Genomic DNA, 12,305 nt, shown 5'->3' on the forward strand with positions numbered 1-12,305 from the left:
GATTTTGTCTAGGAGGTGGTGTCTTTGCTAGGCTGCATTGTGAGACTGACTCCAGGCCATTTCAGAGCAAAATCAGAAAAGGGTCAGCATGTGGGAACTGTGATGTGTGATTTCTGTCAGCTTTCAGCATGGTGTCAGAGCAGGTTATCACTTCCAGCTGGGCAAACAGTGACCTCTTCAGTCACTAAAGTTAATTCTGACAAAAACTGTGCATCAGAGCTCAGATATGCTATACTTCATAGTCCAGTATACCAACTCAAAATGAAACAGATGGGGATTTAGAATAATATACTCAATGCTGAACTGCAACAGCTCAAGAATTTATAGATTTCCCATATATATACTGCTCTGCATAGAATTTAATTTGTGTTATTTACAAGTTTTCATTGCTTTCTTAATAGGTAAGAACATATCCTTTATGTATAACATAACTTAATCTATTGAAAATTCTTTGGATTATTTCAATGATTGTAGCTGAGGGAAATAAACTAATCAAAATTTTTAGGAGCAACCAACCATTTTTATGTCTCCATTTTTGGTGCCTAGCTTAGAAATAAACAGAGCAAAGGGCTGATCTTATGTCTAAGAGTGGCAAAAAAATATTTTTGGACAATCAAAGACCATGTTTTTTGAGACCATTTTGAGATTACGTTTTTTTAAGCTAATTTCTCCCTTTTTCAAAGTGATCTTCCATCCTTGGAAGTGTCATTCAAGTAGTTAACAATTTCACATAATTACTCCTTATATGACAGTTCAAAACACCACTTACACCTCTACAGCTTTTATTAACAAAGCAGTGATCCTCCATTACTTTGTGGTACAAGTGGTTGCCCCATATAATATCCATGTGAGATCTAAACTCTGATAAAAACTGTTCTCTCTGTCAAAAGAGCTACCTGTCTCACTTCAAAATGGAACACAGGCGTCAGCTAACATGTTGACATTGTGAACAATTAATTGTCTTTTACCACTTTTAATAAAATGGGTTTAGTTTCACTGATCATATAAATACACTGGAGTGCTGGACTATTCTCATTGCACAATAAGGCTGGCAGGTTCAGTTTCAAGACTTTAATTTACTTTGCCTGTACTGCAACTTCAAGTTAGCAGACCTTTTCTTCTACAAATAATCTAGGCAATGAGTCTAGTGCCACACACTTTCTTCCCTTGCCTATTCCTTAAAGGAAACTCCACTGGAGAACACAAAGCAAATCTCTGTGCCATTTATGTGTGTGCCATCTGCTCAACAGCTGCACAGCCTATGTATCTCTTTCCCTGAGAACAGCATCTTATGTATTAGACTAGTGGGCAATTTTATCATATTATTCACCTTAACAGGCCCTAGCACAGCCTTTCCAGTGGTAAGAATTCATAGGATTTCCCAGTCTGCAATTTGTAGCTGAAAGTGAAGTCCTGCCCATGCTGAAAGATGTAAGAACTCTGCCAGATTTTCTCACTTATACCTCAGGCAAAATAACACAAAAGTTCTTTGGGGCTCTTGCTACACGTATTTCAGTTCTAACCAACCTTAACAAAAGCTAATATGTTTTAACTCAAATTTTAAAGTATGTTATGTTCTGGGAGATATTTTACTGAGGTAGCATGAGTACAACTACAATACAAGGAGGTAACAGTGATCTTATGGATGGCAAAGTCATAAATAACTTCCTTAGCTATTACTTCTGAAGAAGAAAGATTGCTCCATTTTATTCTTATGTGCCACTTTTGGCACTTATTCTTTGACTGTTCAAGTCTCCTTCAGATACTACAGACTCTATAGTGAATTTTCTGTCAGGGGAAATTCAAACTGCTGGAGGAACCATCCAGATAAGGATGAATATCTGTTGCCATAAGGATATCTATTATAAAAATACTGGGGGAAAAAAATATAAAATAAAATAAAATAAAATAAATAAAATAAAATAAAATAAAATAAAATAAAATAAAATAAAATAAAATAAAATAAAATAAAATAAAATAAAATAAAATAAAATAAAATAAAAAGTACCTGGTATTTCATGATGTTGGACTATTTTAAATAATTAGCAAGTACTTTCAAAGGCAGTAGCCTTTCCTAATATACTTCTGCTGGAATTCCAGAGACATGTTTGTGTATACATGAGGTTGCTAAAGGAGTTGCTATTCCTCCAGTTCTATTATTTGTTATGTGCTATAATATCCCTTATTTTTCTGAAAGATGGCTAGGAGGTGTCAAGGCTTTGAATCTCAGCAAAATCTCTCTTTCTTTCTCTCTCTCTCTCTCTCTCTCTCTCTGTATATATATATATATATATGTATATATGTAATAATCTGTTTTTAAAACCTGTTTTTCTAACAGCTGTCTTGATTATTTCTCTGGTAGCATTTTAAAGAGTTATGTAACTCCTTTAAACTCTTATGTGTATTTTCCAAAAATCAAATTATCATTCTCATGATAACATCCACAAATATTGAATCTTACACAAAAAGCGCTTAATATTTTTAGCAGAAAGTGATTTCAAGCTTGTGGGTTACTGCACTCCAGTGAAGCAGTAATTTCTGCAAATAACAGACAAGTCTATACTATAAACAAGGTGTTATATGTAAACAAGGTCAAATGATGCTTCGTTTTCTGACAGACCGTCAAGCTGGTGAATCAAGAAAATGAACAAAACCTATGTTCTCCTGGTTTTGGTGTTGATGAGTATAATATACAAAAATAATTGAACATATCATTTTTTTTTATTCTACTAAAAAAAAAAATCTAAATTGAAATATTTTAGTGGTATTAAATAAAGTTATTTTTATCAGCAACAACATCTAAAACAGAAGTAATCTATATATACCGACCTGAAAAATGATTGGCGAACTGATGCAAATATGTAATATTTTATAATTCCATTTAGCCTGTAGTATCTTATATATATATATTTAGAGTCTCTAAATATATATATATATTTATATGTATATATATATATATTATGTATATATATGTTATATATATGTATATATGTATATATATGTATGTATATGTATATTATATTATATATGTATAAATATATATATATATTTAGAGTCCCTTGGGAGGCAGTTCTGAAGGGCAGAGGGGTCCAGGAAGGCTGGGTGCTCTTCAAGAGGGAAATCTTAATGGCGCAGGAACGGTCTGTCCCCACGTGCCCAAAGACGTGCTGGCGGGGAAGAAGACCAGCCTGGCTCAACAGAGAATTGTGGCTTGAGCTTAGGAGAAAAAAGAGGGTTTATAATCTTTATAATCTTTTAGGATTTTAGTTCTTCTGACAAGTTCAGCTTGCTGACAGATCTGTAGAATTCTTGGGGGTCCTTAAGAAAAAGCTGAAAGAAGGCTCAGAAGAGCCTTTCCCCTAACAATTCTGCTAAAGAGCCTCTGCAGGGTCTCCCCCTTCTTTTGCTTGCTTGTTGCTTTTAAGCTGAGACTCTTACATTTAATCATTGCCTGAACTGCTGCCTGAAGCAGCATTGCAGTTATGCCTCTGCCTGGTCATTGATGCTATTAGTCTGGACAATGACCCTGCCTGGTAGAGCTGGTTTCCTGACTTGAACTCAGATTGTCCTTGTCAGTTTGGACTTAGATGGTGATCATTAGGCTTTTGGCTGTTCCTGGTTACCATCACTAATCTTCTTTCTCAGGTACCACAGTACTCTGTCATTGTACATGATATTACTGTCTCTGTCTTGCCCTGGCTTCTGGCTCTGAGTAGCATGTCCCAGCTGCTCCCTAGTTTATTAATATATGTCCGTACTAGATGTATAGTCTAAGCCTGTATTCAGTGCCTTGGCTTTGAAAACAACTTGACCTGATCTGATTATTCTGTTAATATGAGCTGCATGCTATGTGGACATGCACACATCCTAGGGAATAGCCACCTCCAGCCCATTATTATATAGCTGTGACTATTCATGTGTAACTTGCTATGGAACAAAGGTTTTGAACGGTATGATCATGAAGACACGTAATTTTTCTAGTAATTTCATCTTTGCTACAACACATGCTACAGTGATTCGGATTACTCCATGAATTTTCTTTTGTCTCTCTCAACTGAGCTATGATACTCATCTCAGCACTCCAGATATGCTTCTGTGCAGACAATATAGGTGATTTAAGGAGGTCTATGTTTTATTTGCACTAGAACACACTCAGCATAATCACAGGATTAGTTACAGCTGAAAGGCTGGTTAGGAAGTGGCTTGTTACTGACTGTCATCCATTAGCATATGGCTCCATATTACTCCATTCCCCACGAAAATTTCATTTAGTAGATAATTTAAAAGGCTTGTTTTTTCCATCTAAACTAATAAATCAGTGGTTGAATTCGTTGGTTACTTCTCTGTTTGCTGCTCTGTACCTGCAAGTCTTCTAGGAGCAAGTCTTCTAGGAGCAGCAATTCCTTACTGAGGTTATCATGCAACAAGGTCTCTATACTGGACTTTATTTCAATTAATCACTAATTCTGTGATATGCTGACATAATTATTTGTCCATAGGTAAATCTTTAATTTGAGAAATCTATTTCCCCACATAAAGAGAAATCTTAGGATGAATTAAGTGGATAAAGAAAATGCAAAGTGTCATCACAAGAGCCAATAATTATAATGTTTGTCACTGTGATGTACATTTTAGATTTTCCATATTTTTCTACCTTATCAATAATACACATAATTAATCTTTACAAAAAAATCATAATCTAACTTGATTTCAATGTATGGAAAGAAAGAATTATTTTGAACATCTGAATTAATTGGTTTTATCACTTCCAGTGTCACAACCTGAATGGATCTGAGTAGCAAAAGGTAGGAAAATACCGAAGTTACACTGAGTGTAACTTAAACCAGCTCTCTAGAGATTTATATATTTTTGAATAAATTTCTATTCTGTGGTGTCTAGTGAAAGCAATGACACACGTGAAGTCAGTCTGTTGATATGAGGACACTTCAGACAGTGTGTTTCTTAAAGCTCATATTCAAATAAATAACCATTATATGGGCAAAACTGTTTACCCCCAAACCCAGCAGATTGGCTTCAGATGCTCTGGACAGTTAAGATGAATAAACCAAACTTGATAGAGATGTCATTGCTTATTTTTAAGTACATTCATAATTCCTGTGAAGAGCAACCAATATCATATTTCACTAGAATCTTTCACTTAATCATACTTAATCCTCATCGTGATCCATATTAAGATTTATTATGTCTTCACAGCAAGAAGAAAAGTAGTAGGAAATGATATTTGAAACAGTGCTGGTATTGGTACATTTCAAATTTTGTTTTGCATAATGTACTTGTAGAAAGCATAAACACACGTAAATATATACTTGGATAGTTTACAGCTGCATCTTCCTGTTTTATTCTTAATTATAACACTGCTCTTGTAGTAACCCCACTATAGTGGAAGAATAATGGAAGAATAAAAGTACTAGTCATTTTGAATGTGGCTGTGAGAAAATGGGGAGGACTTCTCTCTGGAATACCCATCTCCTTAGACAAACATATTAAGAAGTTTCTTAAAACACATTTATTTCCAGTAGACAGTAATGATTCATTTAGAGCTATTGCAGAGACTCTCCACTGCGCTACCCACAAATAATTAATTAGTTTCTATAATGGTAGTCCATCACATGAATTACTACTTGGGGACTTTGATAGGTTAATTGCATGATACTAGTTCTGGAACAAACCATTATGATCTATTATGTTAGCAAATATGAAAGGAAAGAGGAAGAAAATATTTACAGTTCATCATAGACCTTAATGTAATGTATTTTCTGCAACAATAGTTTTATGGCTTGACAAATAGCCTTGAAAATATCTGTCCTGTGAATGCATTTCAAAGATTTGTTTCAGAATATTTGTGGTGTTTTGTTGTTGTTTATTATTTTCTTGATTCATAAGAAATAACATTAAAAAATGATACTCTTGATAAATATTAAGACTTTCTAATACATTTCATATCAGTAGAACTCACTGAGGTATTAGTATTTCTTTTGTAGTAATTATATCTATACCACAAAATCAATTTCTTTATTAAAAATATGTTGCCTTTTCTTGTCACAAAATTTGGAATGAGAATGATTTTCTCATTCCATATTTTTGTGCTTTAGATTTTTGAATTTTATCAAGCCTTTGTGAAAATAAGAAAAGCATGTTTTGTACTCCCATAATATGCAACAACAGCATTATCCAAGATTAAGTAGTTTCTACTTCACTACTTCACCTTGGAACTTCACCACAAAACTACTTCATCTAGGATTTAAGACTTATTTTTGTATTTTTAGATGAGTTTATACCTACTTCATTATGAATTGGGTGAAGAAAAAAAGACTACTGTTACAGACACCAAAGAGTGTCTGTAATTCTCAGAAGTCATATAAAATAAAACCTGTAACTTTAGAACAGGTTTTCCAGAACTGAGATTCTAAAGTTGTACATCAAAACCATCATATGGTATGCTTCTTTGCAATAAAAACATAGTACGGAGGAAAATACTGTTGGCAAAGACCCATTGGTACATGCTAAATCCTCCTCCACACTTTTTATCAACAAAAAGATAACAAAATAGTGCATACACTGAAATAATGAAAGTTTAAATTCTCCCTAGCCCTTTACATAACGTTAGCTTGGCTCAGCAACTTCTGTTTCCTTTTTGGGTAGGCTATCAGGATAGCACTAAAGTGTGATAGGTAAATTAGCACTTTCTGATGCAAAACTCTTCAATTGGAAATGACTTTTGACCAGCTCTTCAATAAGACTGCCTTAAGTCTATGTTTGCTCACAATATAGTAAAACTGATATTACCTATTCAATAACCTACCTGCAGTCAAGAGGCAATTAGAGTGTACCATACTCTTCACTGCTTTTCCAATTGAGAATCCTACTATGGATCACTGATAATATTGTTTAAGTGATCACTGTTATGAAATAGTTTTCAGTCTTGCTGGACTGAAACTACAAATCCATTTTGGTTCAACAACTAAAAAGAGAATAACTTTTTTTAATTGTCTACAGAAAAGTGTAAGGCTGACACCCTGTTCCACAATCCATGGCAAGTCTTTGTTTTATATATCCATGTTATCTGGTGTTATGTAACAAGCTCAGTGTTCCAGCTGAAGTAACTGTTGGACAAAATAGCAATGTGAACATTTACATTTACTCTACTTGTACTTAATTAAATTCTTATGATTAAGAAGTTAAGAAGTCTGCTATACGTAGTGAGATCTAACTCACGAATGAGAGCTGGCAATTCTGTAATGCATTTGTCTCCAGATGTTAACACCAAGAAATCTTTTCAAATATTGAAAGCAAGGATCTTCAGACAATTGTACAGACCTTTGAACCTCCAAGTAGAGCAAAGGAAATCAGAGAATTCCCTCATTATAAAGGATTTTTTTCTGCTATTAAATAAGCATTAGATTGAGAATCCATTACCAGGTTTCAAACAAAAAGGGGTTTTGTTGGGCAGTAGGGTGAGGAGCACTCTGTGCTGTTGTGTAGTCTTGTTTTAGTAAAGGTCTACATGCAACTCAAGATCCTTTGAAACTTGTACCCATGACAGGCGCCTTAAAGGAATTTGAGGAAATGTTATAGACTTTTATATGTAAAGAAGTTAAAAGCATTGTGCTCTTTAATTATGTCCAGGGGGATAGAGGAAGTTTATAGGACAGGAGTCTTCGCAAGGAAATTAATCTTCTGTATGATCCCAGTGTATTATACTTTGTTAGGTACTAAACAAATATTGTAAAGAACTGCTTGCCCATCTTCCTGAGTGCCACCTGCTGACACATGTAAATGGAAAATTGTTGTCATAACATTATTTTTCAGTGGTGAATGAAGCATGAAGATGATATTTTAAAGATGGGTCTTTGAGCTGTAGTCTCATCATGAAACCTATTACAAAGTCCTTACTCCCTCATCAGTATTTAGACTAAAATTGAGGTACTGAAAGCCTAGTTGCCCAGAGGTATGGGAAATAATATGAGAAAGTGTGTTTCTCTTCTGTTTTCTGAAATGAAAGATTGGATTCATAAGACTCAGAGTTTTAAGTTTTGCTTTTTTTCCCACTAAAACACCTATAGAAAACAACCACACCTTTAGAATACATGGAGAGGAAGCACTGAATAATGAAAATGATATTTACATATATAAGCAGGGTGGGTTCATAGCTGCTCCTTAGCTATCAAGGATCTTGTGGAGATGAGATATTTCCTTCTCAATATTTCCTTCTCAAATATTGTTACTGTTAAACTGCTGGGAAACACTTGGAGATTTAACTATGGATCTATTCTGATTAGAATTGCTTCACCTTTTCCACAAAGTATACCGAGAAGGAAATATTTCTTTATGCTCAAATAAACATTCACTTTAAAAAGGAAAGACCAGATTTCAAAGTACAACTCAAAGTCAGACAGAAACAGCAGACTGGTGCATGATGGAGATTTTTGTTTTTTCCTCCACACTGTTGATTTTATTCTCAATATGTCAGAAAGATTCTGAGAAATTTTTGCCAGTCTTGTGGAGCAAAGCTTAATTCATAAACAGCAGAAAGTAAAATATATAAAAATAATGGTTTTAAAATAGACATTAAACTTAATATATATATTTTTTTTCCAGTTACTAAATAACTGGATCCATCTAACTAGAATTATTTTGTCTTGAAGTACAATTGAATTTATACTTCTGAACTGAAGGAAAACCACAGTGAAAAGGTAAAAACATCGTAATTCATCACTATCTATATATGGCACAAAAGTAGCAAGCATAGTAAATTTTAAGTAATTTGAGACCTTACATAGCTATTTAATACACTGTCAAGGAGAAGTACAGATAGCATGCTAATAAAATAAATAAAATACTCCTACTCCACCAACAAAACCAAGCAAACAAACACTTCCTTAGATCTTTTAGGATTTAATGTTCACCCAGGCAATCAAGTCTCCCAAGCATGATGCTCAGCCATTCTCTAGATGATGATGGGTACCTATGTTGCAAAGCTCTTTGAAACTGAATCTTTACCCAGATCAAAAGCACTGTTATTTTCAATTCTAGCTGTCCCACAGTCTTACCTGATGACTTCATTAATGTGAGATTCATCACTATTAATTATATGAAGCGAACTATAAAAATATCCTTTAGCTATTTTTACTAAATGCAAAAGACTTATCATATGTGATCATTTATTGATCTGCAGGAACATTTTATACTGACTATTTACAAGTATTTATACTGTTTGCTGAATCTGCAGCAAGGACTACCTCAGTAGTCCTTTTCTCTGAGATGGTCAAATTCTCCAGCATGCTAAGTAACACAAAAACATACATGTAGTTCTTATCAATTCTCTAGGAAGCAGGAACTGCCTAGGGTAATCCCAGATATTGTGGAAATTCCCACTAAGAGAGCTTTTGTAACAGTTAATCAAATATTTTTGAATGCATTCAGGGTCGAATCAATCACCTCATCAAAAGTTGTTTTATTGTCTTCTACGAGTACATTGTCTAATTCTCACAGATACTAGCAAGGAAGTTGCTGGGTCACCTGTGAAATTAATGACCTAACTGCACTAAGTTATCATAGCCCTAATACACAGCTACACTTTACTTTATTAACTATAGGATAAACCTAAATTCATCCGTATATCTTATTAATAAGTTGAATTCCATAGTTCTTGCAACAGCTCCCACCTGCATTATCAGCCAAGTCACAACACACCACTCACCAAGTGCAGATGTCTTCTGGACTGTGCAGTGGGAGTTCTTCATAATCAGATCTCACTCTGTCTCCTTCAGAGGCTTGTGTAGTCCACTGGACCTTGGTATATTCAGCTGACTTTTTGTTTTCTGGTACTAGTTTCTGGTTTTTCTTTCTTCACAGTAGCTGGAAATGAGCCTCATGTTTCTGGGAAATGAGGGTTTATATGTTAGGTACTGAATCACAGAATCACAGAATCACAGAATTTCCTAGGTTGGAAGAGACCTCAAGGTCATCGAGTCCAACCTCCAACCTAACGCTAACAGCCCTCCACTAAACCATATCCCTAAGCTCTACATCTAAACGTCTTTTGAAGACTTCCAGGGATGGTGACTCCACCACTTCCCTGGGCAGCCTGTTCCAGTGCCTCACAACCCTTTCAGTGAAGAAGTTCTTCCTAACATCTAACCTAAAACTCCCCTGGCTCAACTTAAACCCATTCCCCCTCGTCCTGTCACCAGGCACGTGGGAGAACAGGCCAACCCCCACCTCGCTACAGCCTCCCTTGAGGTACCTAAAAAGAGCGATAAGGTCACCCCTGAGCCTCCTCTTCTCCAGGCTGAACAAGCCCAGCTCCCTCAGCCGCTCCTCGTAGGACTTGTTCTCCACGCCCCTCACCAGCTTCGTCGCCCTTCTCTGCACCCGCTCAAGCACCTCGATGTCCTTCTTGTAGCGAGGGGCCCAAAACTGAACACAGTACTCGAGGTGCGGCCTCACCAGAGCCGAGTACAGGGGGACGATCACCTCCCTAGCCCTGCTGGTCACGCTGTTCCTAATACAAGCCAGGATGCCGTTGGCCTTCTTGGCCACCTGAGCACACTGCTGGCTCATATTCAGCCGACTATCAACCATCACTCCCAGGTCCTTCTCTGCCTGGCAGCTTTCCAACCATTCCTCTCCCAGCCTGTAGCTCTGCTTGGGGTTATTGCGCCCCAGGTGCAGGACCCGGCACTTGGCCTTGTTAAATTTCATGCAGTTGACCTCAGCCCATCGGTGCAGCCTATCCAGATCCTCCTGCAGAGCTTTCCTACCCTCGAACAGATCGACACACGCACCTAGCTTGGTGTCATCTGCGAACTTACTGAGGGTGCACTCGATGCCCTCGTCCAGATCATCGATGAAGATATTAAAGAGGACCGGCCCCAGCACCGAGCCCTGGGGGACGCCACTAGTCACTGGCCTCCAACTGGACTTGGCTCCATTCACCACGACTCTTTGGGCCCGGCTATCCAGCCAGTTTCTAACCCAACGAAGCGTGCACCAGTCCAAGCCAAGAGCAGCCAGTTTCTTGAGGAGAATGCTGTGGGAAACAGTGTCAAAAGCCTTGCTGAAGTCAAGGTAGACCACATCCACAGCCTTTCCCTCATCCACCCAGCGCGTCACTCTGTCATAGAAGGAGATCAGGTTCGTCAGGCATGACCTGCCTTTCATAAAGCCATGCTGACTGGGCCTGATCGCCTGCTTCCCCTTCAAGTGCTGCATGATGACTCTCAGGAGGATCTGCTCCATGAGCTTTCCTGGCACTGAGGTCAAACTGACAGGCCTGTAGTTTCCCGGGTCTGCCCTCCGGCCCTTCTTGTAGATGGGCGTCACGTTTGCTAGCCGCCAGTCGATTGGGACCTCCCCCGATAGCCAGGACTGCTGATAAATGATGGACAGTGGCTTGGCCAGCTCCTCTGCCAGTTCCCTCAGTACCCTTGGGTGGATCCTATCCGGCCCCATCGACTTGTGCACATCTAAGTGCCGTAGCAGGTCACCAACCAGTTCTTCATGGATAATGAGGGCCACATCCTGCTCCCCATCCCCTTCCACCAGCTCAGGGTACTGGGTATCCAGAGAACATCCGGTATGGATGTTCTCTGGATAAACCTGTTCTCTGGATAAACCTGTTCGGTTTACTGCTGTAAACCTTATTTCTAATGCAAATAATGAAGAGTTTAATGTTTGAGATATACTTGCATAATTTTGCAATTGGTAATATAACAAGAGCAAAGAGGTTCTGCACTAAAAGCTGTGCAAGCACCTACTCCTCTTAAGTACTTTCTGTTCTTTCTTAAGTGTGTTTTCACAAAGGCATCAAAACTTTGTGAATTGGCTCAACTATGTCCTGCTCTAGTTCTGCTATGAAGCCAGATAGAACCATGTCTTGCATGGGGCAACCCTGTCCTCTTCTCACAGAGGCCACCCAAACTTTCCTTCACAAATACATTGAAATGTATACCCAATGTTCTGAAAGGAAACTTCTTTCAAAGTAAGCAAGAACAAAAGGGCAAAGCATGAGCATACTACATGTAAGGGAACTACTAAATGAAAATTGTTTTTTCCTCTTTCTATCCCAATTCTTCCTTACTCAGAGTTCTAACTTCAAATAATGATCTAATTTCTGGTAAAATTGAACTTCCAATTTTATACTTTTTTATTATGTATATATATATTCTTTTTCTGAAAATAGAATGTGCTGATAAGGTTGGGGTACACTCCTGATCTGAGTAGTTTATAAAAAGAGCAGTACCAGGAGAATATCAAATAATAAAATTAAGTCATTATCAGTA

The sequence above is a fragment of the Aythya ferina genome (assembly GCF_964211825.1).
Source record: "Aythya ferina genome assembly, chromosome: 3".
NCBI classification, from domain to species: domain Eukaryota; kingdom Metazoa; phylum Chordata; class Aves; order Anseriformes; family Anatidae; genus Aythya; species Aythya ferina.